Below are 26,311 nucleotides of genomic sequence, written 5' to 3' on the forward strand. Positions count from 1 at the left end.
TCACAGTGGCTTAAAGTTTTGGCTGAGCAGTCCAACAAGCAGCTCCGAGCAGGAACATCCTGGAGAGAACAAAGAACATGAGCTGTGGCCTAATGGGCAGAGAGTCAAGCCTGTGGCTGGAGGGTTGCTAGTTTGAGTCTATGCTGGAAATTTTTTTTTCTTTTTTTTTTTTTTTGCAGCATGCTCTGACCTCGAGCATCCCTAAACTGGATAAATGAAGGCTGACAAAATGGACAGAGCAACATCTGTTATCAATTAGCACTTCAAACAGTTTTCTACTGAAAGACAGAATTAAGGATCAAGTAGAAGATGTTTTCACAGCTTAGTGATGCAAATGATCTCATAGCTTCTCTTGTCAGTTAGCACATGAACTCTCAAAGCTCCTCAAGCATCCTTAACGTTTTAAAGAACCAGGCCAATACAGCATCATTGCAGGCCAGTGCTCCAGCTAGCAAATAATACTGTGACTGAACCTTATTAATACATGTAGGTACAATATGTTCGTGGAAATGTCTGCTGTGCAGCCAGCAAATGTCACAAGTGCACAGTCTGATGTAGCGTAAAACTTTTGGCTTAAGAAGAAATAAGACATAAGACATGCTGTGACTGAGCTGTTCCAAACTGCTGTTTGTCTCATATCATCAGGATTATATGCAACAGATATGACAAATCCTGACTACTGAAAAGAATTTAATTTTAACACTTGTGAACTTTTGTCAGAGGTGGAGAGGTTCAAGAAGTGGAACAGTATTATGAGCTTAAAAACTGCACAAGTGGTTGCAGTGGGTTTTAACTTTGGTTAAGTAATGGCAGAATAAAGCATAATGAAAGTAAAGAGTAAACATTGTAACATTGTAAACAGCAGGCTGCATTTTATAAGGTGACAAAGTCTCCAATGCTGTAACTAGCTAAGGATGCTAAGGATTGCAATGCTAGCTTCTCTCATTGACTATGGGTCAAACTGCTGCAAACACTGGTTGATGTTACTGTGGCTAGCTAGCAAACGTTAGCTAACATAAAGACATGTAATTCAATGCAGCAAAAATGACTGGTATAAATATGTTTCATTGAATTGCTACATTACAAGTAAAGAAATGTCTAACATATTTGTTGTTTGAGTTGTATGGAGGTCAGCCACCAGCTACTTTAGCGTGTTAGCTTAGCAGACTGTGCAACATTAAACTAGCAATAACAATACCGGTTTTTAAGAATTTTATGTAGATGTTGGACCAAGGCATTGTTTTGCAAGTCAAGTAGACTAAGTTTCAAGTCTTTACACTCAAGTCCTAAATCAAGACTAACAAGTCCCAAGTCAGATCCCAAGTCCTAAACTTTGGGTGTCAAGTCACAAACAAATAAAAATGTGTTCCTCATCAACTCTAATGCCATTTTAATAACAGGGCCTTGACTTATCTATCTTTGTGCAACTTCAAATTCAGAATGAAATTGGAAGTTTTTGCCTCTACATCTATAATTTTCAACCGGCATGTTTTGCCAACTGCAATATTTTTTGTGATTACCATGTAGCTTTTATTGTAACATTAGTTCTTCAGGGTGTCCCCCTGAAACTTGATTAGATGCTTTCAAACAAAGTGGATCTGGTAAACGGAATCCCAACTTGTTCAGAATAAATATTGCTAATTTTTTTTTGGTTCAGCAATTAAAGGGAAATTAATTCATTTGTGGCACATGTTTTAAATAACTACATTTTTTTTTTTGGTCCTACTTTTTCATCTTTGGACTTGGAAGAAGGTGTCATTTATTTTGAAGTCAAGCCTAAAGTCATTCAATTTGTGACACAAGTCTGACTCAAGTACAAGACATGTGAATCAAGTCCACACATCTGGTTTTTTGTTTATAGTGATTATCATTAATACTACTGTAATGATTTAAAGGTGAAAAGCTGCATATACAGCTACATATATGTATTTTCAAACTTTCAAAGTTATTTATTAGCTAAATGAACCAACCATTTGGCTCAAACCAATGAACTTATTTCTGCCCTCAGAGCAGCTTTGAGAAATATTTACATAAATTCATCTTTCAATTTCTTTCCCCCAAATAGTTCTTCTCGAGGATGGAGCCAAAGTACAGCGGTGGCTCAGTAAGCATGCAATAAAAAGTGATGGTTATAGCTACATTGTACATCTCTCAAGGCCTACTGTGCACCTATCCAAACAGTATCAGTGGATCCAGTTCAAGTTCACAGGATGACCTCAGTTATTCCCTTCCAAATCAAGCTTATTGATATCCGAGCCAGAACCAAATCAAAGAGGATTGGAGGAACATGAGGATGAGAGCAGCGGGGGTGAATATTCAGTCCTAATGTTTTCAAGATCCCAGGAAGTGACACAGAAAATATCTAATATATTAGGATGATATCAGACTTTTATTAAACCATAAGTCAGTTGGTCATTCAATGTCCACGGTGACATAAATAAAATAAATCTTGCAATGATGTTTCATTTTCTTTGGCCCTTTTTACTAATAATTTATTAGTCTATAGCTAACCTTAGTAATGGGTTCCTCTCCTGCTGTGGCCACCCATGCTAACCTAAGCACTGAAACATGGCTTGGATAAAAACAGTGAAAATAGCATGTCATGTAATTTTCTGACTTTATCCTGTACATAGCAACCCCTAAATCAGAACACATGTAAGCATTTCATAATACAACAATATCTTGCCTCTAGCTAACACCTACTGCACATAACACATGTATCCATCTAGGCTAACGCGATGCTAATGCAGAGCATATTTTCTGGGACTGTGGAAAGAAGATCAACAGGAGGGACACGCTCGCTAACTCTGATGCATGCACAGGCGCACACACTCGCAGGCACAGGGGAGTGAGTTATTGATGGTTATGGTAGCAAATATGTCAACGCTCGCGGAATGAATGGAGCTCATCATCATCATCAGCTTACCTCTGATTCAGGCCATGTTTCCTGGGCCAACGAGCCAGATCAGTGGGCTAAAGAAAGGAGATAAAAGAAGGGAGGAGAGGAGGAGTTCTCATTAAAGCATTTAACCTTGGAGAAAACATAAATCAAAAGGTAGTACAGCTTTCCTGTGCAAGACCTCAGTGTGTGTTCTTGTTTTTCAGCTGCAGACAAAGATATATGCATATGTGCAGTGGCACACTCAGGCTGTCTGAAGGGCAGGGGAGTTAAAATATAAAAAGTACACTAACTGTGTGCTGTGGGGCAGCAGCGCGTCAAAAGTCGTGATGCATTTTGTCCACTGGAAGGACACCTGTGAGTACACTTTATCATGCTTTGTCCAGTGGAAGGCCACCTTCGAGGACATGTTACCATCTATTGTCAAATGGAATGGCACCTTAGAGGGCACTTAATCATGTTTTGTCCACTGGAAGGCCACCATTGAGGGTAATTAACCATGCTTTGTCCAGTTGAAGGGCACCCTAGAAGACACTTAACCATGCTTTGTCCAGTTGAAGGGCACCCTAGAAGACACTTAACCATGTTTTGTCCAGGGGAAGGGCACCTCAGAGGACACATAACTATGTTTTGCTAGTAAAAGGGTACCTTAGAGGACACTTTACCATGTTTTATCCACTAGGAGGGCATCCTAGAGGGTACTTAACCATGTTCGGCTAGTAGAAGGGCACTTTAGAGGAAACTTTACCATGTTTCATCCACTGGAAGGGCATCTGAAAGGACAATTTAGCATATTTTGTCCACTGAACGGCTCCCTGGAGGACACATAACCATGCTTTTGTCCATAGGAAGCCCACCATAGAGGGCACTTAATCATGTTTTGTCCAGTGGGAGGCCACCTTAGAGAGCTTAACCGTGTTTGGTCCACTGAAAGGTCAGCTTAGAGGACAATTTACCATGTTTTCTTCAGTTTAAGGACACTCTAGAAGGCACTTTATCTAATTGACTTGGACATTAAGCCACTCTAGAAAGCATTTATCATGCTTTATCTACCAAAGGTGGTATCCAAGAGGGCAATCATCCCACTGGTCCCCTTTCAGTCCACCAGTGGATATGTGGCAGGTTATATGGCTGGCGATCCATGTTGCAGACCTCTGCATTGTGAAGAGGACAAGTCATAAAAAGTCTCAGTCACCTCATTTCAGATTTCCTCTGTTTCTGTTTATTGCCAGCAGAGGTATCCCATAATGCACAGGAACTGCCGATATATCTCTGCTACTTGCGGTTAGTGGGGGCATGAACCAGACAGTCTGCCAAAGCAACCCGTCTCTCTCGGCTGGTTTGTGTCTGGTTTTCACTTTCACACACACTCACACACTCACACACTCATACACACACACACACACACACACACACACACACACACACACACACACACACACACACACACACACACACATACACAGACTGAACCAGATACAGTCAGAGAATACGCAACTATGCCAATTAGTCCTTGGCAGTGTTATGTGCGACTATAGAGAGAAAAAAAGCAGGTAAAACAACGCAAGGAAGAACATTACGACCTCGTGTAATAAAACTAAGTGGGGGAGCTGCTGCGGTCAACACACGTGCACGTCCAGACACCCCAGAGAGGTGTTATGGTGAAAAATGTTTCTCAGAATTTCTACTTCACCCATCAGGATCAAGTTAAGCTTAATTCTGCCGAGAATTCAGAATTTGGCAGTGATTGGCAACACCTAGAAATGGTCTTTCCTTATGTTTGTGTTTATGTGCATGGCAGTTCTACACTTTCTTAATTTTCAATTAATGTTGTTAAAAGGAAACTTAAGTATTTGAACCCTTAAATCTATTTTCCCATGATTTTGTGTCTAAGAGACTAAGGGGACAGCTTGGTCTCATTCCCAACCTGTCAGATACCAGCGTTTTGTCACTCCCCCTCGGCTTTCTGGCAACATATGATACAACTGCTGAAGTGCTTCAGTTTAAGATGCAGAGAGGCGATGACAAAGTGTTAGTATCTGAGGAGCTGGGATGAGAGAGTGTTGAATGGGGACAACTATATTTGAATTTGGTCCAGTATTGAGAGAGAGCACTGCAGTTGGCAGAGTGAAACTAAGCAATAATGTGAGCCTTATAGGCAACAGCACTCTGCTGAAGTCTATAAAAAAAAGTGCCTGTTTTTGCCACTGATAGGTTTGGACTGTTATTAAAGACGTCTGACAAATTTATGGAAGGGATCGCTACAGATATAGACCTTTTTTTGAAGAGTAAGATATGTTTTGTTTTATTGCTTCACCAAAATAATCAGATTCCCTTTGATAGAAACATGGGAAAAATACCAAAATCATGCTATAATATTTTACAATGCAGTATTAAAGGAGCAATATGTAACAATCGCGTCCCCCAAAATACAGCAGTCCAAATTATGAGTTGTAGCCACAGACTATATATTTAATAGGTTGAAAACCTCTTTAATATACGATCTAAGGTTGAAGTGAGTTGCTAACTGCTTCCTCCCCAGAAATGAGGAAGCTCAGGCAGGCTGCAGGAACACTGCAGGTGTGCAAGATGAGCATTGTCATGTGATGACAACATGCCCTCCTTAGTTACTGTTGCTATGCCTGCCAGTCTTTCTATTCTTGCACTGTATATACGCAGTTTACAGTGATAACAGTCGCAGATTTAACATCAAAATTCAGAGTAATTGTTAAAACATTCCTTAGTGACATACACAAAAGCAGGTTTTCATTTCTAGCTGACGACCGTGGATTTTGTTGGCTCAAATAGTAACTCACAGGCAGATTTCGTAAGTGTGGCTGGCTGATGTAAGCTACTGCTAACTCTTTGAGTCGGCTGAGAAGTCTCCAGCTGACAGGAAACAAGAACCCTGTGAAAGTGTGCGTGTGAAGTTAGCTAGCAGCTTCGTACGTGATATTAATACTAAAAGACTGAGGCTAAAGCTAGCTTATATCACCGCAAACACTGGTTGGATGGTGAAATACGACAGGTATATCTACATGATAGATGACAGAAATACACTCATTAACGTGGGAAAAACAGTGGACCTTCACCTGGACAGACTGCAATAGTGGAAGACAGCCGGGATAGGAGCTAAGCTAACCTGTCTTAGACCTGAGACAGCAAACCAGAATGAGATAAATTGTCGTGGCTGGAGGTAAAGTTACCGCCGCTAGTAAGTTAGTGTTAGTTGGCGGGACATGCTAACATTTGCAGCAGTTAGAGCAGTTAAAGACAGTTTAATCCATTCACCCCATGTGTGGTCATGTGTTTCTTGTTTTTGAGACACCACAAAAAAGACGTCACCGTCCAGACTCATAATACGCCTCAGAGCCTCCTGCACATCACGTCAGCATGTAGAGAAATGCAAAGCTTGGCATCTCTAATTACGGTTGCTTAGCTATGATTGGACACTTGCTGTTTGGAGGTGGGGCTTAGTGAAAGGTCAGTTGTCTGTCGATGTAAAGCTAAGCCCTTTTATCCTGCAAACTAAAGCCCACTGTTCGGAAAATACACACACTGGAGGTGGAGTTCAGTCACCGACTGTCAGACTCCATTAACATATAGCTCAGTTTAATCCTTATAAACATCTGCGCTGTGTAAAAGATTATTGATGATGTCTTATGACTCATAAATACGCTTATTCATTCTGCAAACATTCAGCATTTATTTTAACTCCAATTAAGGTGAAACAGGCAAACAATAACACAACTTACAGGCCGGAATAGAAATTTCGTGGCTGTAATGTAACTTTTCTTTAGTCTCGGATGACATATCATGGTCATTTACTTATTTCTCCCTTACCTGACCTGATAACATGTTTGCCCACAAAATAACCAAATTTCCAATAAAAAGCGCCTCATCCAGGTCTTGTCTATGACAGTTCCCTGATGCTTAGTCATGAGCGTGACCTTTAAAACCATCTGCTGACGCCCTGGCACCATTTTTAACATGGAGTTTTTCTGTTTTATGATGTTTTCAAAGCGGTAAATGGACCTCTGGGATGTCTGACAGAGAATGAATTGGGGGAGGTGAGGGCTGACGGTGAAGAGTCACTGACAGTTATCATGGTAACATGTGTAAACAAGCAGAGTGGATGGAGAACATAGACACCATGATACAAGACTGTCTGCACCTCAAAGGGAGCCTTGTTTCAGTGTATTTCAATGGAAGAAAGCCACATTGTATATGGGCGATTGTGTGGATGCTGCAGTTAAAGTATCCATGTGTCCCCAGTTGATCACTGGCACCAGCAATCCAAGCTAACATGCTAAAAGTTAAAGCACTGCACATTTCTAAATAAGCTCCATAATAGTTGCTGCACATTGTTTACTGTGACAGAAACAGAAAGAGTTCAAAATAGCAACGGGCTCAGAGTTGCACTTCCCCTCCAAATGTCTTCACTAAAACCTCACAAGGTGGAAAAAATCTGTGTATCTGCCAGACATAGTAAGAAAATAAATAAAAGCGAGCAATAAAACTAAATTCAGCGTCTCTAAAACATCTGTGTGGGCCAACAGAGAGGGACGTAAACCGGAAAGCGAACACATGTCTGTGTTTCCAGGTGCATCTGTTGTTTAGACACCACCACCCACGCTAAACAGCTCGCCTTGTTTTTTGTTTTTTTTGTTTTTTTTACTAATCTCATCCTGCCTCACAAGGAGAAAATATTCACAAATATCAGGCCTTTGTAGGAGCAGAACTAGGGAGTAAAATAAAACAATTTAAAGCATTAATATTGTAGAAATAAAAATCACCATCTGAAACCAAAGAAAGGTAATGATAAAAATGATGATGATGATGAAATCACCTTTATGAAAGCTGCATAATACATTTTATCCTTCCCGCTGTGTTGTATTTAAATAGAGTGCAGGAGATAGAATGAACAGTGGTAACTGCCATGGATGAACACAAAAAAGAAAATAAAAAAAAACTACTGTTACCAACTGTTCACACCTACACGATGGAAAAACACAGGGTATCAGTAATTTTGAATTGAACCTTAATAGTCAGTCAGTTGCCAAGACTCAAAGAATCAAAACACGGCCAGTGGCACTACGTGGGGAGAGTTGAGAAACTATCAACTTTATGCAAATGAGCTTCAACTTGCCAGGGCGGCAACCAACAGTGTTCAGTTTTCCCCGTCTGCGAAATAGGATACACCCACACCAACTGGCACAAGCGCAGAAACAGGCCTGCAAAGCCTATCGATTCTGCCAGGTTGTGTGTCTCCGATGTATAATACAGATTTAATAACACATATTACATGGTAAATACTCAATAGCAAACATGCAAGCCGTGCCAGGGTGAGCAGGGTCTGCTCCGCCCATCAAACAGATGATCTGCTATGTCAACCCATAACAGAAGCAGCCGAAAAGAGAAGAAGAAGACATGGCAAATATTCTGCAAAGCTAGAAAAGGATGCTCAGTGGCCAGGCAGCAGATGGGGAAGCACCTACTGCAACAACGCCACAACTGCCAGATGCAAAGTTTTCACTGAAGTGTTTTGGGTTTTTTTTTTCCTGTATTGTGTCGGTTTTCTTGAAGATGCATAGAATAGAATGGAGCCTGTATATCCCAGTGGACATAGTGGCTGTTCAGAAGGTTAATGTTTTGGCATAATCACTATCAAGTGATTAATGCCCCTCAAAAAATTCAACCTGCAGCCACAGTAGCACTGATGCCCCACTTGCACTGCCTCTTTTCTTTCAACACAGTTTTTAGACACCAGTGTCTTTTGTTGAGATTCTGATTGGGCAACATCAAGTGAAATGCTGCACATATAACCAGTGGTGGATTTGATTTCGAGTCTGGTATGAACTGCTGGAAAACAACTGAAGTGTGATAACTTGCAGCAAGGAGAGGGAGCTCAGGACGAGCACAACAAGGGCAGCATGTGAATATGGACAGTAGTGTCGACGTGATATAAACTTTGTTTGATCATGATGCCTGATGTGACTCTACAATTCTGCGGTTTACCCTGTAGACTGGAGACTCTGTTAACAGTGACAAACAACTAGATCTATGTTCTTATTTTCATTGTGGTGCTGGATGTACTGTCTCTTGCTATGGGAGCCCATTATGTCCTTTTATGGATCCCATAAATCATTATAATAAAAAACTTTCTAAAGATAATGACTTAGTATCTCAAAACTAGTCAGTTTCTCAAAAAGTGTTATTTAGTCAAGTTTCATATGATTTACTTTCTTTGCCCACATACACTTACCCAAATACAAGTATAATGAGCAAATATTTGTTTCATTTTTGTGTCATACCATACTAAAATGGTCTAATCCCATGTGAGATTACATGACACTCCCTAACACCACATATAAATAAAGACTTTCACCTGTATGTGGTTCCTAAATCAAAGGAAAGAAAGTAAAACAGGTTTAAAAAAGCAACACAATGGTGAAGAAACACAATGTTAACACTTGCATGACATATTTTATCTGACAAGTGAAATGTAAAAGTGTCTGTTGAGTATTTTCATGAGTTCAGCATCCTCTAAAAACAATTAAATAATTTTTCCATTGTACTGATTCATTTCTTTCTCACATCAAGATTTAAAAGGCAATAAAAAAAACTTATATAACATATGAAGCTAATCCCGTTGTTTACCTAACACACCTCAGCTTCTTTCTGAGCAGAATAACTTTGCCATAATTTTCAGCAGCAACTCATCTTGAATAAAACCATGTTACAAATCTCACAAGTATGTGAATTATACGCTCAACCCTCAGCACTCCCAAAATGTACAGACACACAAAATCCTATTAAAATATTCTCTTACATCGCCAGACATTTCATTAAGGCATGCAACTGGAGCTCTCAACATGGGGACAGCTGGGTATTTTTTGGCCATTAAATTGTACATGTAGCAACAGTCTAATACCAGGATCGTCTGAACGTTGTTATTCTACATGAGCTCCACGTTGGGATGTGGAGCGGTGTGAGCCGCCAGAGTCCGGCCTTGCCTCGGCTTCATCAATCACGGCCGCGACAGTGAATGGCAGAATAATATTGTTGCTGGTGGTTGATTGGGAAGTCCCCCCCCCCCCCCTCGTGACTGTGTGTGTATGTGGGACAGGGAGAGTGTGAATGTGTGTGTTTGCATGTTAAATGTCATCTCCTGACTCTGCTTGAGTTTGTGTCACTGATTTAAAAAAAAAAAAAAAATGGTGTCACGTGTGTGAGAGTGTCCATACCTTCTCATCAGGTATGTGTGCATATAAGCGTATCACACACTGTATGAACACACACACTCACACACAGAAGGTGTACTTTAACTCCTTGGCGCCTGGGTCTTCCTGTAGTGCCGGAGCCGGGCTGTGCGCTGCTGGACAGGCTCTTCCCGTTAAGGGCCCTGTGGTTACGGAGGGACCATGTGCCCATTCACCACTGTTTGTTTTCTATGTCATTATGAGTCCAGCACGCCTTCACTGACCGGCCCCATCCAAATAGTCTCCTTTGTTAGGCACACGCTCTCCCCCGTCATGGAACCGTATAAAGACATTTGGCTACACTCTTAGAAATAAAGACCCTAACTAGAACCATAAAGGGGTCTTTGGTTAATCCTCATCAGAAAACCCTTTTTGGTTCCTGGTAGAATCTTTTATAAGGCTTCCATTTGGGAGTCTTTCGCAAGTTCTACCAAGAACCCAACATAAAGGGCTATACCTACACCCAGCTGTGAAAGGTTTCACCCAGAACCCCCTATGAGAGGTTCTACAGAGAACCCATCAATGGTGTAATGGGTCCAACCAGAACCCTACTAAGCATACTAATAAGAACCCAACCTGGGCATTCAACTGAGAACCTGTTTATATTCCAAGGGTTTCATCCAAGACACATTAAGAGGGTTCTACCTCTTTTCATAGTCTAAGGGTTTTATCAAGAACCCATCAAGGGAACTCAACTGAGAACCTTTTTATATGCCAAGGGTTTTAATCTAGAACACGCTCAGGGTGTTCTGAGGAGAACCTTTGTATATTCCAAGGGTTTTTATCTAGAACACACTCAGAGGATTCTATAGAGAACCATTTTAAATTCCAAGGATTTGTATCTAGAATATACCAAAGGGGTTCTACCAAGAACCCTGTTATATTCCAAGGGTTTTATCTAGAACACAGTCAGGATGCTCTAAAGAGAGCATTTCTATATTCCAAGGGTTTTGTCTAAAACACTCAAGGAGTTCTACCAAGAAAATTTTTTTCCCCAAGGGTTTTATCTGTAACACATCAAGGGGGTTCTACTGAGAACCTTTTTATATTCCAAGCGTTTTATCTAAAACATACCCTGGATGTTCTACCAAGAATCTTTTATATTATGGTACAAAGAATCCTTGATAAATCCTTGAAGAAAGAGCTCTTTAAGGATTATGACAATTCCTTGAGGAGCTCTTTCTTCGAAAAACGGCTCTTTGGATGAAAAGAGTCTAGTTTTACAAAAAAAAAAAAAAACTCTTAATAAACTGTTTCTTCAGAGGCAAATAGTTCTAAGTAGAACCTCAGCCTTTCAGGAAAAAAAAAAACTTTTGACACCCTTATTTCTATGAGTGTTGATACACTTAGGTGTGCTTAGAGGAGTATGTCCAAATCACACACACACACACACACACACACACACACACACACACACACACACACACACACACACTCGGCTCCTCTAATCCACATGCATGCACATCCACACACATGCAGACACACACACAAACATGCACACACACACACACACACACACACACACACACACACACACACACACACACACACACACACACAGCTTTCCATTCAGCCCTGCTCTCATAATGTTTCTTTACTTAACATTTAAAGTTCCTGAAATAGGAATGTTCCTGAATCAAAACTGTTTCTCCAAGGGAGTGCACGGTGAAACACCGATACCGTTTTGGTCCTGCAGTGCATTCTGGGTTATTTTGTTTGGGCAGCCACGCTGCCGTCTCCTGTGCACAGCAAGTCATTAGAAGAATGATTTGATTTGATTACGATGCAGTGGCACGCAGGACAAGAGATATTTTGTCTACTTTGCATCCTGGCAGCATCTTCTCACCACTTCTTTTCCCTGCAGAGAAATTGGAGTGTTGTTTTGGAGCGAAAAAACATTTTAAAGCCAGTAGGTAAAACTGGGCAAATGTTGTGCTCAGGATATGAGATGGGGAACGAGGGATAGACACTGGTAATTACACAGATCCTGACAAATAGCAGGTAGGTGGAGGAGCACTTGGGTTTGGGGTTGCAGGTGGAAATAGGACATAATATCCTCTAAATCTGCAAGTGGAAAAAGAATATACCCTCACTAACCTGTCCTCTGCGGTCTAGACAGACCAACATATGCATACTCCAGGGTGAAACTAAAGAGTGCAAACAAAGAACAGAATGTGTAAGAAAGCATTTTATGGAAAATTTATAAATTTAGCAGCGAGTAGAATATTTTAGGAAGATTCGTGGGTGCGAAAACCCTATTTTGTTTCCCTCTTTTTGTTCACTCATTTAAGTACAGGCTGTGTTTGAAAAGATGCAAAACAAAAACACAAACTAGTTTACATTATGCATTGTTCCACTGCTGTTTGGTAACAGCAGTTACCAGTGTGCAGTGTCTATCGTACTAGCAAAGGATGATGTCCAGAGTGAAACATCACAATGGACGATGATATCATTTTATCAGTGTCTCACATCTCTGCCAGGCAAGCATCCAACATACAACCCCATGCTGGGTTTAAAAGGGTCTTCATCTGCACACCACATGTCTGTTAATTAGTTGAGTTGTGTTCAGCTTCTGAAGTAGACCTGCAGAATTCACAATTGCAATAAAACCGTTATATGCCCAAGTGTAATATCCAAATTGGAGAACCAAATTGCAATTTTTAAAAAAGGAAAAATGTGTGAGAAAACAGTATTATAATGAAGTCCATATTGCAATTTCAGTCAAAATAATTGTAGTCTGACTTCTTTACCAAATGGCGCAGTCCTGCTCTGAAGCTAAAGTTAGCTGGCTAGCTATGCTGAAGAAGCTAAGCTAAGGAATCAATAGCTCAAATAATAAACGGCACAATTCAAAGAAACACTGACAGCAGACCCCAGCAAAAGAGACACCACCAATGTAACCAAATGTCTTAGGCTCACCTAACAGGGCAGATTTAATAGCAAAATAATAAATAGGACATAGAGACGTTATGTTAGAGCAGTGACCAGCAGTGATAGAGGGCTGAATGGTCAGTGACTGTCAGCCACCGGTGATGGACCAAGGCATCGCCCACAGGCCCAACCCTGATTCCTACCCTCTTTAGGATGGAGCCCTGCCATTGTTCCAATGGTTTAGTGTTCTGAAACCCAAAAGTCCAAAAGAACTGACACTATACCAAAAGCCCAAATTTGTCCAACAGCCTGTTATCCAGTAAAATAAATGCTCTGGAGGCCCATTGCTCCAAAAATACACACTGTCCCTGCAGTTGCTAACCTTAACCCATCTAATGACTTCAGTGACAGGGGTGCACACCGACTGAGGTAAAACTCTGACAATGGGAATTTGTCTGTGACAGTAAAACTGCTTGAAATGCTTGTTGTAAGGCCAAAAAGGTAGTCTATTAAAGGCAAAACCCCTACCAATTCGGCACCATGGACAGGGCAGACAGTCACTGAACTAACAGCTATGGGGAGAGTGTACATTTTCGGAGCAATGGGTGCTTGTGGGGAAATAATGGGCCATTATCCCCAGATTTGCCCTGGAGAGCAATTATTCATGTTCATGGACGAGGTAATTACTAAATTTTGTTCACATTGTGTTTATTCACAGAATTCCTTCCTCTCTCTATCCTGTCTTTTACTGGAAGTTATAGCAACTAGCAGCTTCTACAAAACACACCATTACCTTGATTAAATAACGAATTTCTGTTTGACACTGTTGGAAACAGTATAATCAATATTGTATGTATGTCGATGATGATATAATACTCATCATTAGATCACAAGAAATGAAATTTCCCATTATGGGCAAATACAGAATATTTGTTGGATTTGTTGCCCCATATGTAACATTAACATCCTTTGCCAGTCATAAGCCTGGTAAAGTTGTGGATGTGGGTTATAGAGATGGTAACAGATCTTTTATACTTATGCTACAATTTTTGTGGCCTGTGCTCGTAGCACCAGCGCTACATGCAAGTAAAAGCCCTAGAACAAAATAAATAAAATAAGATCTGGCATTTTAATGCTGATATGTTACACATTATAGCTTTAAGAAAAATGTATCAACTTTAACATTTATTCTAAGGCTTTAGGACTCAATTCATAAAGATACAAAGACAAGGAAAAAGGGAGAGACGACTGGAAAAGAGGGAGTATGAATGCGTGGAAAAGAGTTCCCTAGATCAGTCAGAGAAAAACAGCACTCACACACTTTAAATACACACTGATGTTGCATACAGCAGTACTGGGCCACATATTACATGTGGAGCAAGGTGAAATATAAAACTGAACGCACCATAACAATGCAACCTGTTGATGAGATCGAGTCAATATGAAAATCAATTTGAAAAAATGGCGAATGTGTACTTAAACACGCACAGACGCACACGCTGGGGAGTAGCCTTTTCCGGCAACAACCACAGGCGCCCTGACCTGTCTGCCTTGTCACCGTTTGATGATGTCATCCGGAAGGCTCCAGCTCAGTAGCCGCCACACAGCGGCATGACTGGGCGGAGAGGGCAGGTGCTCCACATCACAGTCACTCCTTAAACACACACACACACGCACACACACTTGAGTAAACATAAACACGCATTACACTGGCGAGCAGACAGCGAGACAGCGACGGCGCTGCGGTCTGCACGCACGCTGTGGACGTACGGGATGCAGAAATATGAATAAACATGCTCATACTGTACATGAAACACACACATACACACTGGTTCAACCACAAGGGTGCCCATGTATCAAACCCCACCCGGGACAGCCTCATTGTCCCTGGCAGCACTCACTGTTTCAAAGTAATGTTTTCCCCCAAAAAAACATCAACTCGATATCCACCAATTACAAAAGCCACATAATTGTAATAATCACAGAGTCGGGGGATAAATCAAGAGATCTGCAAATTAGAAACCCAAACGACTCCATCTCAATGACAAGAATGAACCGCACTTCTATGAGAAATCAATTAAAACTCAATCAGGAGCAGAGAAACACTAAGGAGCTGCCGGCTTTTATACGTCACCAGAAGCCATAAACTCACCACAGCCCCAGGGACTCCAGCTTGTGGTTCTTGTAGTGTATATTGGTTGGCTAGAGTGTGTGTCACTAGTGTCACTTTGATTTGCCTCTCTCCAATAATCTCTTCATGTTTTCCATAAAGATCAGCACATCAACTCGACATATAAATATACAAGACAGTGGGAGGCTCGCTGCCGAACAGCTTCAAAAGAAATGCACTTGTTTTTTTATGAAGACCGAAGATGCAGCTATTGTGGAAGTCTAATGTTTTCGCTTCACGCTCAAGAGGAATTCTTTGGTAAGATCAGGTTTTATTCCACGATTATATTTAAGTGGCAATTAAAGTTGGTCCAGAGACATTTGGTCTGTTATATTGCATCCAAAAGGACTGTTGATCCCAGTGAAACAAACTCATGCAGCAACAGAACTAGAAGAGTGCAGTCAATAGAGTGCAGGCCTTTGCCAGGCAGCAACAAATGGTGAAGCACCTACTGCAATACCACCCTTGAAAGTCTTTGCTTTTGAGAATAGGTGTTTGTATGGTGTTAGAGTTGGGCGATATGTCAAAATTTTCCAAATGACCATCATCAGGCCATTAATCGGCGATTGGCGATATCTTTGCCCCCCCTCCCGTCCTCTTGGGGCTCAGCTGGGAGATGTGCGCAAGCACCAAATTCTGTGTTACATATGCTGTGTAAGTTCACCTTGTCCAATAAAGATTGTGAACTTACAAAGTGTGAAGAAATTAAATATTCTCACACTTATTTCCAGAGAAATAAAACCGTACACCTTCCGAATTCAAGTTTCTTTCTAGAGCTTAACTGGCTCTTTAAATCCTTGGAAAGTTCACGTCATTCAAACTCGACAAAAAAACATGTAAAACTCACCAAAACCATCTTTGTTAGTCTGTCCACTCTTCCAACAACCACCAACTACTTTTTGGTCAAAATAAAACCTTCAATTCACCATGTGAAAAGAGTGCAAAGACTCTAAACCCAGCGAGTGGGTGTGTACCGCGCCGCTTGATGAGCACAGAGCTGTCACTCTGTAGAACATTACATTAGCAGAATAAAATGACAAATATCGCCCCAAAAATCGTCCCAAAAAGCGACCGGCAGTGGGTTTGGTCCATCATCAATAGATGATATATTCATCCAGTTGCCCAACCCTATATAATACACAGCAGTCTAAGTGTCTTTATCGAGATGGGTTTTTGTACAGTATAGTCTCAGTTTTCTTTTAAGATGCATAGAATAAGGTAATTGTATTGTAACCAAGCGTCCCGGGTGACAAAAACAATCAAAAGCAGCCCCAAACCAGCCCACAGGCCAATAAAACCAGTGATGGTAGGCAGAGAGCGTAGGCATGTCGTATTTGTGTGTGTTTATGTGGGCATGTGTGAGACGTGTGCCAGATCTGTGTGTGTATGTGCTTATCTGGAGTCAGTTTCGTAGGATTTAGTATGTGACGTGGTATCGGCTGTGGGATATCGGAGTAGTTTTATGAGTACAAGTACGAGTATCAGAACGATACCTGATGCTGGTATCGATGCATCCCTAGTATTTATGGATACTATTAATTTTACTGCACGCAAAACAGGTTCATTCAACCAGGGGACAAAGAAATCACCTGACTCAGCACTTCAAAAGTAGCCCAATTCCATGGAAAAACTGGCAACCCTGACCTAACTGTATAAACCTAAAGGAGAAATAAGTAATTTATTTACTGTGCTAAATCAGAAAATGATCATGATATATTATCAGAGATTAAGCAAATATGCTAAATTGAGATACTGGCTGCTTCTGACAACAAGGCTACAACCAGCATGTTCTCCTCCAGTCTGTTTTTTTGTGGTCCGTTTTGTGTTTATTAGAGTTTTAATTTATGTTGAATGCTCGCTGAATGAGTCAGTGTCTGTTAATGAGTCGTAAAAAAAATCATAACTCTTTAATATAGTCCACATCTCAGCTAACTGCCCTTATATGTTTAAGTAGTTTTTATACACTGGTAGAATGAAAAGTGTTCGGCACTAAAAATAAATCTTAAAAAAAAAAAAAAAAAAAAAAAATCTAAATTCAAAATTCCACTGATGGTACTCAACTTCCTTTTAAAAAATCTAAATATGTCCAGTGTCATTTTCACATGTTCCTCTCCCATCCAGCAGTTCACAAAAACAAACATCCACATGTGTCTCTCTCTCTCTCTCTCTCTCTCTCTCTCTCTCTGTGTGTGTGTGTGTGTGTGTGTGTGTGTGTGTGTGTGTGTGTGTGTGTGTGTGTGTGTGTGTGGCAGTCCTGTTAACTGATGTGGGCATGAGTGACAAAACACTTGACCCTGCTCTTGCAACAATAGTGGTGTGGCACTGCTCCGACACAGACGCACCTCTGGATGCAATTATAAATGTTTAGGGAGAAAATAAAAAACAAATTATGAACACTCTGTGGTGACTAATTTCTTCACCTGAGAAATATTTTTCCAAAATATCACACCACCTCTTCTTGTTTGGTTTGCTGCGGTAGTATTTACCCAAAAGGGCTTGGTAATAATTTGATTATTCCATGAGGGTATGCAAAATATAATTACTGTCATATTATATTTCCATGTAGAGTGACACAACAATGCTGACTGAGACTGTGTGGCTGCAGGGTTTACACTCTTTTATTGCTCCTTCAGTAAGGAAACGCTCCACGTGATCCATGCATCCATGCTCTATAACCCCCCTCTGTTCCTTTTTTTCAAAACTAAATGAACTATATGACACGTTAACAAGCTTTGAATGTTAATTTATGCTTGCGTTGTGTAATTAGGGTTAAAGATTTTTACAGCTCTGCCAGCTGATATGTCAAATCTTTACTGCTCTATATCTCAGCACTGCAGGCTCATAATTTATTACCCACTTTCCAAGCTGTAATTGGCCACGTTTGACTGTAATTCCTCATATGGTCAATGTCTAGTAAAAAAAACAAAAAACAAAAGAGGGAGAAGAAAGCAAGGCACTAAAAATATAAACAGCTTGAGCCTCAATGACCAGTTAGTTTTCCTTTTATAGATTTTCTTTTATTTTATATTCTTTTATCTTCTCAGAGTTTGTTCAAAAAGTCCATGTTTGACAACATATTCTAATATCTGACTGTTTGAGTACTGTACGTACTGTAAATGTTCAATTATACATATCATCAGTGGTGGAAAGAGGACTGAAAATATGTACTTGAGTACAGGTACTGTTACATTGCTTAAATATTACTAAATTACAAGTAAAAGTACTGGTGTTAGAAAAGTACTTCAAGTACAAAATACTATCACAATTACTCAGAGTATTAGTTACTTTTAACCGTTGTCACAGTCACCTCTCCCAGTCTAGGGTTGCAAATTTTGTGCATTCCTTAACCAACAGTTGAAAATTTTAACAATCAATTAATCACTAATAATTTATAAGATACAAAACACATTTTTTACCTAAATTTCTTTTTCTTTTTTGTATTTTTTTTCTCATTTTAGGTCTCAGTTTAATTTTCCTCATTCAACAAATAGCTCTGCCACACAAAACAATGTCAAGGTGGGGTGAGGCGCAATTACTGCCATGTCTATTGATCTTGATTAGAATTTAAAGGAATAGTTTGGATTATTTCAAGTGGGGTTCTGGGTACTTCTCAGTAGTCAGTATGTGTTATATATGTTATATATGTTAATATGTGGTAAATGCTCCTCATTTTGGAGAAACAGAGAGGTGAACCAGCACAGAAGCTAAGGAATGTGCTGCTGCGGTCGTATTTTAATCACCTGAAAAAATCTATCAGTTAAAGTGTACGCTATATTTAGAATATTCACTACTTTGCCTTGCCATCAGACAGACTTTTCCAATAAGAAACTGACATTATATAAGCCAAATACCTCTCTGGTTTGTTTGCAGAGAGCAATATTTGGCTTGTATAACGGCAGTTTGCAGTTGGAAACCGCTGTTATATAAGATGCCGACCACCATATACTGTAGGAAACACACTGACTATGGATAAACACCTCATACAACCACACTTCAAATAATCTGAACTATCCCTTTAAACTTAAAACAGAGACAAAAACATGAAAGTGAGGATGATATTCTATATTTTGCCTACTGTCAACAAATCCCATTAAAAAGCCAACATGTCATTCAGTGTGGATCATGTGTTTTTGGACAACAGCTGACCTCTGTGGTTCAGAGGAATGAGATAGTAAAAAGATCCATTAACAATATCATCCAATATGTTGGATGTTGTTGTTATTTTATTGTCATTTTCTTGGATTCTATTTTTATTCTGCTGTTGTGAAGCAGTTAACTATTTAAAATAAATTTAACTAACAATGTTTTTAAAGGTACTATAAAATAAAATCTATGTATTTATATGCCAATTCAAAATGCCCTAAACTTTCATATGTAATTTTGTTAAATGTGTTTTTATATCATAGTTTATTTTAGCAGATAAATAATTCTGTTTCCAGCCCAGGGACTACAGATGAAACTTAGCTTACAGCTAACTCTGGTGCAGCTAAGTAACTGTGCATTGTCCCTTTTAACAACTACAAATAAAAAAAACACACACAAACCATATCAAACCAAAACAAATGAATAAATAAAAACAATCTCAATTATGTTCTGTGTAGAAAAAAAAAAAGTTTCCATATTGAAGCATACTGACAACATATATGCTGATATCGATATGGACTGATATAGCAGAGGCCGATATTGGGCCAATAATATCAGCCAACCAAAATATTGGTGTGGGTCTCCTTCACTATGAAAACAAAAAAGTTAAGGAAAACTCAAAATTTTGAGGCAACTTTTATCCTAATAATAATTTACTTTTCTCCTTTAGATAAACTTAAATCTTTGAGTTTTAGAAAGCCCAAGAAATATTGTACTTCAAAAATTATTGGCTATATAAGCTCACTGAAGTTAAAGTGAATAATGGTTAATATTTTCAATTAAAACCATTCAATTTCCAAGAACGACAAATAATGTTCACAGCTCCAATTTTTTAAATACATTTTTACTCAAAGTTTATCTAAAGAGGAAATGTAAATGATCTCCACCTAAGATTTTCAAGATTTTTCAAGCTGTCCTGAAATTTTGAGTTGACTAATTTTTTTTTTTTTTTTACAGTGTTGTTAGTAGGATCACTTCTTCGTTGGTTTTAGTCTTTTCATTGGATTAAAGTCAAATAAGAAAAATATAGAATATCACCAGAATGATCCTTTAATGACTGACCTGGCAAATGGTTCAGGGGATTGAAGCATCTGTGTTCCTCTTGAGAGAATTTGAGTAAAATATTTTCAGGATTAATTAGATCGAGAAATCGAGCCAAAAACAAGGCTGTTTTTTTCACACAGTTCCAGTAAACGTAAAACATTTGAACTGCCAACAACAATACTGTACATACAGCAGAATATAGTATTTTCCTCTCTCAGTCCAGCTCAGCAGTAGGTGTAAGTGAGCACCTCAGCAGTTTGGTAACTAATCCTCCCACCGATCCCAGAGTGCACACCACAGTCTTCACTAATCATTCCAACATTTCCATCTTATTAAGTAAGACAATACATTAATTGCAATGGCATGCTGAGGCCTCCCGCTATGCAATGTTACCCCTCTCGGGTCTGCCACCGAAAACCCCGCGGGCGCACGGCTGAGGCTGACACGCAGAGTTCACGGCTTCCACTCTGCGTGCCGTGCAACTTTTCAGCAGCCGCGGGAGCAGATTAGAGACGTCCGCTGTGCATTCCTCGCCTAATGATTAAATATCAGCCCGTTTATTGTGAGTGTCACTGATTGCGGCCCGAGATGTGGCTCTTGGCAGGCGGCGAAGGCTGCGAACAGGACGCCACTTTGGAGATCTTTTCCCTCCCCTGCTAATCGAGAGATACTTTGACAGAATGATTTAGGGAACGTGTTGTGGGCACATTTTTGATTCCGCTGTAGTTTATTTCTTTGTAGATATCTTTAGAATTTGTCTTGTAGAGTCAAGATTAATCAAATTTAACTCTCTGGCATGCTCTGACTGTTCTGCTAATGTGAATGCTTTACATTTAAAGGGACAGTTCACCCCATAATCAAAAATGCAGATTGTACAGATTGTTTTAGTGTGAACTGCTGAGTTTTAAAGGTGTCTGCTGTAGAGATGTCTGCCTTGTATAAAATATAACGCAAGTGACTCTTCGCTAAGCTGCTACTGCAAACAGCAACTGTCCAATCATAGCTTGGCAACCATAAGGTGACGTAAGTCCATCAAGCTTTGCATTTCTCTACAAACTCAGCGGTGTCTTTCAGAAATATAAAATACAAGAGCAAATGTGTGAGGAATGGATTAAACTTGTTTATCTGCTCTAAAGTAAGCTGCAAAAGTTAGCATATCTGGCTAAGTAGATGCAGTAATGTTACCTCCATCCAAAACTTGTGTTAGCTACCACTGTATTTGACAAAATTGTAGCCTGCACTAGGATCTGTTATATGGGGTTTAAGGAGAAAGATGCGGCCATGTGAAGAATCAAAGTGGGCCGAATACGAACCGTCTGTCTCTGGCTAGCTTAGCTTAGCTCTTTGGTCTGGCTGGGTGACTGTCTCAAGGTCCACTGTACTTAATTGAGTCCCTGAGCTTCTTTTTTCCCTCATTGGTGATTGTATTTCTGTTGTCAACTGTATATCTATATATACATAGCAATTTTTTGCTGAGATTTAAGCTAGCTTTAGCCTCAGTCTTTTAGCATTAGCATTGTACATTGTCATGTACGAAGCCTTTAAGTAACTTTACCTATTTAATACACTTTAACACTTTCACTTGTTTTAAAATGTGTCCACTGGAGACAGACTTCTTAACTGACTGAAGGAATTCAAATATTAGCAGTAGCTGACCTTTGCTAGCTACGTTTATGAAATCTGCAAGCGAGTGTCATCATTTTAGCAGCTAAAATCCACAGTTGTCAGCTAGAAATGAGAGGCTGTTTTTGTTTACTTCTCTGTGGAATCAAAGACATCGTGTTTGACCAATTATTCCCATTTTTGATGTTAAATCTGCCATCGTAAACATCTGTAAACGCTGTATGTGCAGAGCGAGAATGGAAAGCTTGACAGGCGTAGCAACAGCAACTGAGGAGGGCAAGGCTTAGCAAAGGGTCACGAGCCAAGCGCCATGGCTTGTGGTGTTCAAAGCACCAAAAAATACATTTGAAAAATTAAAAAAGCACCATGCTGAGAGCAGTTTCATGTAGATTCTACTGCAGTAGGATAACGGTTCTTGAAGTTTCCACCACAGTAAGAAAAAAGAGTTCCTACACTGCTCACAAAAGATGTGTGGATTATCTTGAATAACCTGCTAATGATTTCTGGAAAGTGACGCTGGTGTTAAATTTTTCAATCGTATATGTTTTCGTGCTGTGAGGACCTCAAGTTGAGTGCCAACTAGTTCCATTATATTGGAGAGATGTCTCCAAAACTCAGCAACTACCATCAAAACTATCTAGATGGATGAATAACAGTACACATAGGAGGAAAGATATGTAGTTTTGATTTGAGGGTGAACTGTCCCTTTAATTTACTGATAGACATGTTGACCTGCAGATATACCGAGCACCAGCCAAATCTGCTATTGTCACTAATTTATCAGCTGGATATTTAGAGATTCTAAATCACAGATTGTTACCTCCCACAGTTTAAGTCTTTCACTTGACTGACAGAAGGTACAGTATCCCTTAAACAAATTTCTGTAAAATATATATTTATTCTAAAATCTTTTTTTTTTGTTCTTTTTTTTCTCGTCTTGTTTCTATATTGGCGGCAGTGCCAGACGTATTTTGATTAAATGGTCCCCTCTGGCTCATAGTTTAGCCAGTAGTATTGGGTTTCACCTAAAATTAGCCATCAGACTCAATTTATTACCTCAATTGAGAGGCTCGAAAAGTGCCCGTAACAGCGCCCCGGCTAACACGGACTAACCTTGGCCAAGCCATATAATGTTGCATTTTAATTCAGCTGCAGGAATTGCCAGCGAGGCCAAGCCCATTATAAGTTACACCTTACTTTTTTTTTTCCCCCCTCGCACCCAGAGTGGAGGAGCGTGCTCGAATATTAAACGGGTACAAGAGTGTTAGGCAAACACTAAAATCCAAGATAATTTTATTGAGGTAAGAAAACTGCTTTCCCCTGTCAGCCACATGACTTTTTAAACCTATCTTAGGGGGGAGGGTGGTGTTATGAAAGTGGGGACATAAGACACACGAGCACACATGCATTAAAATCTTTACAACCACATATACACACACGCAGACTCAAATACGGTGGTGAAACTGTGCAGCGTGACAGTTTTCTAAGTCTTCAACACACCCCTCTGTAATGCAAGTTTGTGAACATCCAGACAGAAGCATGTTAACCAGCGGAGATGCCTGTTAAATGTCAGCAGCTCTTGAATAATATCGACCACAGCAGTCTGAAATAGCGCCACGAATGTGTTGCAACTATGTGTCTAAAGGTATGTAAGGGGTTTATCAACGCTGCTCAGTTGTGACAGAGCTCACACACGGCCTCTCTGTGGGCTCAGGAGCTCTGATTATCTGATTATAGGTGGTAATAAATGATGTTTTTTGGATTGTTTCTTGCATCTGTGCATTATTTTCTAATCTTTTTTCTAATAATTTAGTCTAATCCTCAACATAACATATTCGGACTCCTTTAGTGATCCTTGGACAGTATGACAAGAGGTAAATAAGATTTTTTTTGCCATGTGCTTAAATAAAAGGAGCCACTGAAGAAGGCTGCGTTGCACCAACACAGTTTTATTTAATCCACGATTAGGAAAACTGGGTTTAAAATGACTCAAATGAAGCAGAGCTCTGCTGCGCAATTGAACATTATTTCTGTTTGGTAAATCCAAGTTTAGTGATTTCAACTGAAATTGATGAGGGGTTAATATTCAGGGTTCCTGCACTTTTTCTGATGTCAGATTCAAGTACTTTCAAGCACGTTCAAGGTGCATTTTCAAGGTTTTCCAGCACCCTACAGCTGTAGTAACATATTTCTATACATATAAATGCCCAAATGTTAGAATAAATGTTACTGTGCTATGAACAACCAAAATGATGTTTCATGACAGTATTCTGCAGAAAGGTGACATTTTAAAGGAAAACACAACAAAGTTTCTTGTTTCAAAATGTGACACCTATAAGTAGACTTGATAAAATTAATCAATTAATCGGTTATTAATCAGTATTAAATTAATCACCAGTTATTTTGATAGGTGATTAATTTAAAGTCTGATTCCTGCTCTTTAAATGTGAATATTTGCTGTTTTTTGAATATCTTTGAGTTGTGGTTAAAAAACATGTAAAATAATAGACAGATTAATTGATAATGAAAATAATCATTACAGGAAAGACATGTGCTCCAGTGCATTTAGACCTATTTTTCAACTGACAAGATTGTGACAAGATGAATTACTCGATTAATCATTTTCAGTCTTTTTTTTTTTCAGGAAAAAAGTCCAAATCCTCTGATTTCAGCTTTTTAAATGTGAATTCTTCCTGGTTTCTTTACTCCTCTATGACAATAAACTGAATGTCTTTCGGTTATAGACAAAACAAGACATTTGAGAACAAATCTTCACATTTTATGGTCCAAAAACTAATTGATTAATTGAGACAATAATTGATAGATTGATTAACAATGAAAAGTAGCTGCAGCCCTACATTTTACATCACCTGGCTAAGTCGATGATGGTCTGCACCACTTGTTTTTTTCCTGTTGGTAGTCTGGCAGCCCAGTAGGTCAACCTGCCCACCTGGGATTAGCCAGAATTGCCAGATTATCAGTTGGAGCCTGCGAGGACTTTTGCACCACTCTCAAGTGGGATCTTTAAGCTTGTCAGATATTCTGGACTTGATAGGAAAAACGCTTGAAGAAAAAATGCTCTGTGTGCTGCAGAACAGTACAAATGTTATTAGAGATAGCAGGCAGTAAAAATAGTAAGGAGAGACTTCAGTGTGCACCTGCACCTCTGCTCTATCTCAGTGAACACAACTTAAGAAAATATCTGGGAAACTTTAAAATGCATCAGAATTTTAATAGCCAGCTTTTCAGCAGCAGTTCTGTAGACTTTGCAGAAAGGGAATGAGAAAAAAATTAATGACACTGCAACTCCACAGTGCCAGACTGCATGTTGACTGGAGAGGATGGGGCAGTGTTGTAACACTATCAGCTTCTTTTTTGAGCGCACAAGAAAAATGATATGTCTCTGCCAGGAAAATTGTTGATTTTAAAACCAGACTTTATCAGGAAGAGAAAGTAGAATATTTGATCACAATTATTTTTGCCTTGTGTTCATTGCATTGTACATACAGTGATTTGACTTACATAACCTAAAGTATCAGATTCTCTTGTTTAATGTGATGCTTTGCAGTCATGTCACCTTCAAGCTCACATGATAAAACAGTTAACTGTATGCAGTGCTGTTTGGGATGGGGATAGTTGTAACAGTTCTTTTTTTCTGCAAGACTTTTCAAACTCAAGGAAAAAGAAGTGTGGGTCAAGTGTGTACTCTGTCAACTCTGGGCCCACAAAGCTGTGACAGTGATTGAATCCTTATGTAACACACACATTCAGGAATACAACCCCACACACAGAGAGATAATTAAAGATTGAGAAGAAATAAGTACAGTTTTTGTCACTTTTAAGTGTTCACTTTATTCATAAGAGTTTATTCTTCATTGTTCAATAAAGTTCTTTCATAAATTTGTAATAACGTACCTCTCATTCTTACATCCATCCCCAGCTAGGGTTACAACTCACCCCAGAAGTGGGGTAGGTTGTTACAAAGGAACTCTTGGAACTCTTCGTATTTCATATTAAAGGGCTGAGTTCATCCCAAAATTAAAACTAGATATTTTCCCCTAACGTCCAGTGCTACTAGATTTTTTTGGTGTCAGTTGCGGAGTCTCTCCAGTATAATGGGCCTAAATGGCACTTGGCTTGTGTTGCTCAAAACACCAAAATAATACAATTCAAAACTAGTGATTCTACCTACCTTTCTACTAATAGAAAGTAAATAGTTACTACATGAAACTGCTCACAGCAAGGTCTGTGGATTATCTTGAATAACTGGCTCATGAATTCTGGAAAGAGGCACTGGTT

This window comes from Lutjanus erythropterus, chromosome 17 (genome assembly GCF_056507025.1).
Source record: "Lutjanus erythropterus isolate fLutEry1 chromosome 17, fLutEry1.hap2, whole genome shotgun sequence".
Taxonomy (NCBI): domain Eukaryota; kingdom Metazoa; phylum Chordata; class Actinopteri; order Lutjaniformes; family Lutjanidae; genus Lutjanus; species Lutjanus erythropterus.